The sequence below is a fragment of the Rattus norvegicus genome, chromosome 4 (assembly GCF_036323735.1).
Source record: "Rattus norvegicus strain BN/NHsdMcwi chromosome 4, GRCr8, whole genome shotgun sequence".
NCBI classification, from domain to species: domain Eukaryota; kingdom Metazoa; phylum Chordata; class Mammalia; order Rodentia; family Muridae; genus Rattus; species Rattus norvegicus.
This window is the reverse complement of record NC_086022.1, coordinates 35,732,382-35,740,281: the sequence shown is the minus strand read 5'-3', so window position 1 is coordinate 35,740,281 and position 7,900 is coordinate 35,732,382. Positions and strand designations below refer to the sequence as shown.

The following is a 7,900-nucleotide window of genomic DNA, read 5'->3' as shown; positions in this document are numbered from 1 at the left end:
GCTACCCCATCCTCCCTGGACTTCAGAGCTGTCTTAGCTGAAACCACACTCAAAGTTACTATGACGCCTGAAGAACCAGTCTTCACTTCCCTGACAGTTAGCAACAAGTTGCCCCTTCATGTGTTTCTAGTTGTAAGCTCAGTTTCTAAGGGTGGGGGTGGGTAGGGGTGAGTAAGGGTGGGTAGGGGTGTGTAGGTGTTGGGGGTGGGGGAAAGATTCTGAAATTCAATTTGCAGCTGGGGAAAATGATTTACTGTGGAGTACGAAGGGAACAATTCTGAAAAACAACGATTTTATTTGGCTTCTTCAACAAGTATTTTTACCATAGGAAATTCTTAGACACTAACAAAAAATAAATAAAAAAATAAAAAACGCCTCAGAGAAGAACTTGCCCGAAGTGTAACTGATTATGTTGGACTGTTACAAATGCCCTTATTAAATAATTGCATTTAAACCACATGATAGCCTTATAATTGATTGATAAAAACAAAATTGTGAAAGTTTAAGTGACATAATTGTTCTCAGTATCACTACAATTTTCAAATGAGGCAATTTTGCCTTAGAAGCAATTTCGCTTTTCACTGGGATGTTATTTTGGTGTCAGGCTGCCAGCTTTTGTTCCAGGAGCTGGGATAACCCCTTCCTCTCCTTGGCTGAGGCAAGGATGCATCTTGCTAACACAGCAAGCCTTCGAAGTTTGCTGCAAATCCCAGTGCGTTATAAGAGGAGGGGTTTACAGCCTCCGATAGTTACACAATTTCCATGTAAGGAAATGTGGTATCTGCTGCATGTGGAGGGGGAAATGTAAATCACTCTCGATCGCTTGTAAATGTCAAGAACAAAGTGTCTCCTATGTGAAGATATTGATAACTAATGATGAGAGTACATTTTAGTTTCTTAAAAACTACATCCTCGCAAGAAATAATTTAGTTTGGTTTCTCAGGCACATCTTCGTGGAATGTTGATATAAGGCATATGAAGAGATCTGAATTTCCATGTATGTGGATAAAAGATCTCGGAGCACTGAGCTAATGCAGATAAAAGTCCTACCATTAGCCGTCCTTTTGTTTTGTTCCCACAAACTAAAGTTTCATACGAATAATGCCTCTGTATAGCACACAAAATGGCCAAGGCATATTCTATACTCGTAATAAGAGCTAGGCCTGAGATGTCTCATTTCAGTCTTGCTGATAGCATTTATCAGCAGAATCTGGCTAAAAGCAGAATATGCAACTTAAGCCTGATCATCACTGGGCTGCACAGGAAGAAAGTGGAGGATTATCTGGAGACTGGGAACACAAATATAAGATTGTATTGTCATTGTGTGCTATAGGCCTTTTGGCAAACGGTAGTGTAAGCCCCGGCTGACAGGCCTTTTCACAACTGACAGAAGAAAATATGAAACTTAAATTCTTCATGACAGATAAATCTGCTGAATGAATGGAAAACCAACAGGAGAACAGTGGGACCAAGAAAAAAAAATTGGCTGCCGTCGGGTAACTCCCTTATAGCTGCTGCTTTTGTAAATATACAAAGTAGGTATTCACTGAATATCTCCTAAACTCCTACCTATCAACTTTGCTAAGCAAGCTGTTAAGTTGGAATAATAAAATAAGCATATTTTTTTCCAACACAGGAATACAAAGTCTTATAAAGCAGGGGGCAGATTAAATTTAATATGGAGGCATGAAAGACATTTCCGGGATGACTATCAACCGGGGTGGATTTTGTGAACCAAAGTTGACGTGTTACTATTGTAGAAGGATTATTAATTGAGATATTAAATGTACCTAATCCACCGTGATTGAGATCTTTGTCAAATTTTTAAAAAAGTATAACCATAAGTAATTGCTCTCTTCTGTCAGTGGGCCAAGTCGAAAAATATGTTACCAAGAGTCTCTCAGGACAAATATCACTAGTCTTTTCATTGAGGATGCAAAGCTTTCATCTTTTTCAAAGTACCGGACCACCAGGGACCTTGGGGGTCTTTGATTTTCCCGTGCTTGTTTGATACCGGCATAGTTTTATTTCATCTTGATTCACTATACTAAATGTGTCCAATCCCAGTGACAACCTTTGGGGAAATTACCTTAAATCATGGAAAGCCAGATTAAACTGAAAAAACAAAACAACAGAAAAAAAAATTTCCGTATGGTCTTAAATCCCGGAGTGCAACCTGTCTGCCTTCAGCATCTCCTGAAGGCACCTCTGTGAGCAGCCTCATCTGAGGAAAGGAGGGATTCCCACAAGCTCCTTCAACAGGCTGTTCTTTATTAGGGAATGCTTGGCACTTTGGCAAACCCCTGGTCAAGTTGATAGACAATGTCTTGTTGACAACGCCTGAGGCAAGTTTCAGGGCCTACAAGCCAATCTTCCTCAAAACTGTCACTTTCCCTGGTTGCCATGACAATGCTCGGCTAATCTCCAGCAAGAAAACTAAGAATAAGAAGGGGGAAAAAATGAATAGGAGAAAGGAAAGATGAAACAGATAAGAAAACTGAGGGCCATTTTTCTCTCTGACTTCATGGCCTGACCAGACTAGTGTGGGCTCCCTTCCTCAGCCAGACAGCCTTGGAATGTCTGGCAGCAGGAGTAGGCTAGACTCTCAGGCCTCGGGAATCATGAAGGCCTCAGCAGGAGGAAGAAAGACAGTAAGGGCTAGAGTTAGAGAGACCATGAAAAGGAGGAGGAGGAACAGAGGGGCCAGCCAGCAGTCTGAGAGAAGAATTCAGGCGCCACGGTGTAACTAGTCTCAGGTATGCTAGCTAGTCTCAGCTCGTTCCCAGCTCTCACTGGCAAGCCCCAGGCTCCATCACACACACACACACACACACACACACACACACACACACACACACACACACACAGAGCAAACGCTGTTTGTTGTGCAGAAGTTGTTGCCCTGTCTACAAAACTGTGTTCCAGATTCTCAATGAGAAAGCAGAGCCTGCTGGGTGCTGCTTTTTGTAATTGTGGTGAAATTGCCTAAGACCTTGGTAAATAGCAAAATCTACTCAAATACAAAGGGATTTAACCTGCTCTAAAGATTATTATGTTCTATAATGTAGGATTAAAATTACTTCCAAAGTTATTAGAGAAAATCAACATTAGCACTTGTCTGCCTATAAAAAAGCAAACCACACGCTCACAGAGGTGCAGCATTTATACAGCAATTATCTAAATGTTACTACTCGGGATAATAAGGATGCTGGATGTTTTCATAGTATATTTCTTTCTCAAAGAATTCAATTATCTGCACTTCCCAGATCCCGCCATCCCTGTCACCAGTCCTGCGTGAGCTATGCAGGAGGCAAGGATCATTAATTAGAAGATAGGTAACTGGGACACAGAGAGGCATGCAAAATCACGCAGTAAGGAAATAGCAATCCTCAATTAGCCATATATAAAGTCGGGGTTTGCTATCTAAATGAAGCGTCTTTCCCCATCCTTATCTTGATTCTCTTCCTTTCAGGGCCTCTTTCCTGAACTTTGGGTGTAGTCTTTTCCTCGGCACTTGCTCCTTGGGCTGTCCATTTGTAGTCCCAGATCTTCCCTGATATATTATTCTTGAGACCTGGGACTTGCTCAATTTCGTATCCGCCGTGCCAGTTGGTACTTCTTAAACAGCTGTGAGATGAATGAATGAAATTCAGAGGAAGGAAGTCTTTAAAGAAGAATTTATGATAAAATAAGAAGTGTGAATTTAGACTTTAACTCTGTCTCATCTGGTTTTTACCTTTGCTGTGACAAACATGTCCACCTCACAGGCTTTCCTGTAAGAAAATTCACTGAATGCATTTACAGCTAATTCTTTTCCTGCCTGGGTTGTTGGGCTTATTGTTTGGAACAATAAACTTAGACTTGTGGAAATACCAGTGCTCTAAATGGTCTATTGTAATTATTTTCTTCCTAGCTTTCTCTTTTTGATATTTAAAGGAAAGCATTTAGGTGTGGAGGTTGGGGGAAGTGTTAATATATAGTTATTATGCTGTCCCCAAAACCTTTTCCTCGAGTAGTGAATTTTCATGCCAGACTGTTATTTGGGAGGGGGTATAAACCCCAAAATAACAATAGGAACAATGATTGCTCTTTGAGGAGACTACAAATTTAACTCTCTTCTGTACATTTTTTTTCAGTGATCGATACAAAAAAAGCAAGGTAATATATGTTAATCTTTACCAGCTGTACTTTATGTATCCCGTTACGTTGGAAGCCTGGCAGGAGTGGGATGTCACAACAGACATTTACTGAAATACCTGGGGAAATGTAACAAAAAGTGTTAGAGGAAAATGGTCTTTCAGCTAAATTACCTAATATATTTGCTAATGGTATCTGATTTAAAAGCCATAAAAATACCAAGTTAAAAGCACATTAGAAGATGTGTTATATTTATAAGTGTTTGTCACCTTGGCAACAAAAGCTATATTCCAAATCTCACACTAGCTATGATGGGCCAAGACCTTTTAATATTGGTAAATACTTCTTCCTAGCAATGATCTGCTTTCAGATACTGAGTGTTAGTGCTAGAAAAGGTAAGTTCTGCATTGCTTAGCGGGTTTTCAGGCTACTGTGGGTATGCCTTTGCCTCCTGTTAGTGACTATAGTCTATTTTTAACAGGAAAAGCACTGCATTTTTAGAGAAAGCATCAGTCTCAATTATCCCCTTCTTGTATTTAGAAATGCAGATATAATAGCTAGCAGACTCCCAGAGATGGAATTTATTTATTAACCTTCACTTCAGTTTGCCATGGAACTATGTTATAAAATCAGCTGTATGGTAAAAATATCTACACTTCTAAGAGGGTCTGCTTTAATCGGGGGCCTTACACAAGGGAAGTTTCAATATACTTCTGCTTTGCAAGTAAGCTACATGAGGAATGGAAATTTCTTTTCACTGTCTCCCTAAGATTTTTTCTTTCCGTTACATCTCGCAAAACCAGATGACTTAGCTGTAGGAATCCATGTTTGAAAAGGTAGATTTCAAAGAGGTTTAGATGCAAACTCTTACTTACCTTCCTTCATTTTTGGAAGCTTCAATCCGAGTTCCAAATTCTATACAAACTTGTTTGGGTTCCGTAGCAGTCAAAGATTATAATTCCACAAGTCTAACTAGCTTCCCATGTGGCTGAAGCAATTTTCAGAAGTAAACCACGGACAAGGTCTGGATAAACAAACATTCTGTGGGCTGTGTCTGTTCCTGGGGAGCCTAGACAAGTTGTCTCGGCAGCCGGTTTGGGAAAACTGAAGCTCAACTTGTGACTTGTAACCACCCTCATCATGTCTTTGCTTGACGAACAACTTAAGGGTAGAGTGTGTCAAGCTAAAGGATTCGTATCTAACACAAGGATATCATCACATCCTTTTATCTTGAAGAAACCAGTACCTATTCCCTACCAAGCCGGTCCACGTTAGGCATGTTAGAATCTTTTCTGCCTCTTCTAGTTCTAAGAAATAAAGTGTCTTTTCTTCATAAGCAACAATGATCAGTGTGTAAGACAAACTTAAACCAGGCTTACCTTCCTGTGACTGAAGGAAAAAACATCACAGGGATGGCCATATATTGTAATACTTAGATGCACACTTTCCAAGTGACAGATAAATGTAGAATACCTCAAGAATTTTCCATTTACCCAGCCTTACCACTAAGCCCTTGATTACTTCTATCAAGTCAATGATCAAGCCACAATCTGTTGGTAAATGGAAAATAAAATCCTTGTTTATTTTTCTCAATATGTATTTACCCTTTATTTGTTTGCATTATTCTTATTATCTCTGGTGCCAGAGATTAAAAACAAGGCCCAGTGAACTGTCTACACTGTTACACATTTACCCCTTCAATGTGAATTGTAAGCTACCTAGAGAAAAGAATGTAAATTTCGGTTCTTGTTTTTCTTAAACCATGACCTACCATATGTTTAAAATGTAAATTGCATATTTGCATTTTATTATCCAGGAAGTACAAGCAAAAGTGTGGCCTGATCCTCAGCAAATATCAAGACACAATAGAATCGTACACAACAACCACCTTCTCTGAGAGCCGAGTAAAACAGGGAGCTTGGCTCAGATTGTTCTCTAAGGGAATAACAGGCGCATGAAGGAACATTCTTGATCAACTTTCTGTCTTCTGCCAGTAGACAAACAATAAATGTTTGTAGAAACTGGAAATAAATATAACATAGACAGACTTCAGTGATGCTGTTTGTACCTTTCATATGCTAACCATAAAAGAAATGATCCTCTGCGTGGATGTATAGAAAAGATATTAAAGAAAGAGTAAAGAAAAACAACAGGTTCTCGGCCATTTTCAAAATGAGTGGAGCCATGATTGCTTATGGATTTGAACAGTGCGTACAGATGATATTTTTAAAAGTTGGGGCTACAAGTCGCTTAACCCAAGGCGGGAGTGAGGATTAGCAGGATACTCGTCTTGCTGAACGAAGGGCAGAGTGCTCAGTGGCGTAGGAAATTTGGTTCAGCAGATGCAGTCGAGCTGAGTTGGAGATGTACCAGGAAATGAACGTTCACTTATACTCCCTGTACACGGGTTCCTTCCTGCATGCCACCATGGTCAAGTGCAATTATGCCTGTTTACAGATTGGAGAGAGTCTTGGAAAGCTTCAGTGGCTTTCTGACTCTCTGCTAGCATGTTTTAAAGATGAGACGTAACGGGACATTCTTTTCACAACGTGATACTGCATTGAAAATCTACCACAAACACAGAGATTAACTCACATAGAAAATACCAGCGTATAAACCAAATTGGGAAAAGTGAAATCCACATAAACAACTTAGAATACAAATGACTTAATCGGACCCCTGACTACTCTGCGATTTTTTCTGTGTGTAAAACAAGTGACATTATCACATTATCGTGTTCTTAGCCTGAACGGGGACACCTGGGTAATTCTCAGTTACACATTTATTTCAGCGTCGTGTGGAATAGGATTTTGCAGCTCATCGTCCTAGAAACCCCAGGTCAGATTTAGAAACCAGACGGCTCTAGCGAGGGAAACGTAGACATTGTCTTCTGTTGGCGCCCTGACAAGCCTGCTGCTTGCTCTCCGCTGCGGTTGTCGCGCGCTTCCGTACATGACATTGGCATCTGATATGGAAGCCGATTCTTGTGTTTTGGTTTATGTTCATATAACAACTGCCTTGAGCTACTTCCAAGAGAGGATAATAATGACAAATTTGAAAATTTTCTCCCCAGGAAAGAAGGCTGTGAACACAAGAGGCGGCATTTAAGCAACTACCATTAAAGGCATTTTAATTTTCTGTTGACAAACACGATTTTCCAACTGATTTGCAGTGAGGTTTCTGGGATGAGAGCCATAAGGTCTATGCAGGACAATGTTTTCTGCTTCCACAGATGTGTTAGTGAAAGCTTCATCTTGGTGTGCATTACTTAAAACGAGAGTCTTAACTCCCCCCACTCCCTTTTCTAAGATAGGTTTCATATAACCCAGATTGGCCTTGAGTTGCCTATGTAGCTCAGGGTGACCTTGGACTTCTGATCTTTCTGTCTCCAGTACCTTAGTGCTGGGATTCAAGCGTGCACTGCTATGTCCAGTTTACTGGGATCTAACCCAGGGCTACCTGAATACCAAGAAAGCACTACCAATAACCTATAACCCCGTCCAGGGGTCATAATCTCTCTAAAGTCAGAGCACGATTTAAGTTTCTGGATGCTTGGCCTCTGCTGCAGTGTTCCTCCAGATTCCTCCCCATCCCTTGGATCATGCGCATGATCCCTAAACATCAGTCAGCACGGGATTTGAGACAGCGGTGCTGTAACATGTTCCATGTTTGAAGGAGGCTCTGTTCCATATTCAGCACATGCACCAGTCTGTCCCTGTCATGGGGAATGTGTTCCCTGACTGACCCAGTGACTGCCTGCAGC

The 7,900-nt window shown here is 40.7% G+C and overlaps 1 long non-coding RNA gene across 1 annotated transcript; it reads left to right on the top strand.

The window, feature by feature from the left end:
• The first annotated feature begins 224 nt into the window (after positions 1–224).
• Positions 225–6,189, top strand: LOC134486723 (uncharacterized). Its single transcript, XR_010066095.1, has 2 exons — positions 225–4,158; positions 5,954–6,189. It is a non-coding gene; the product is annotated as an uncharacterized LOC134486723 (long non-coding RNA).
• The last annotated feature ends 1,711 nt before the right edge of the window (positions 6,190–7,900 follow it).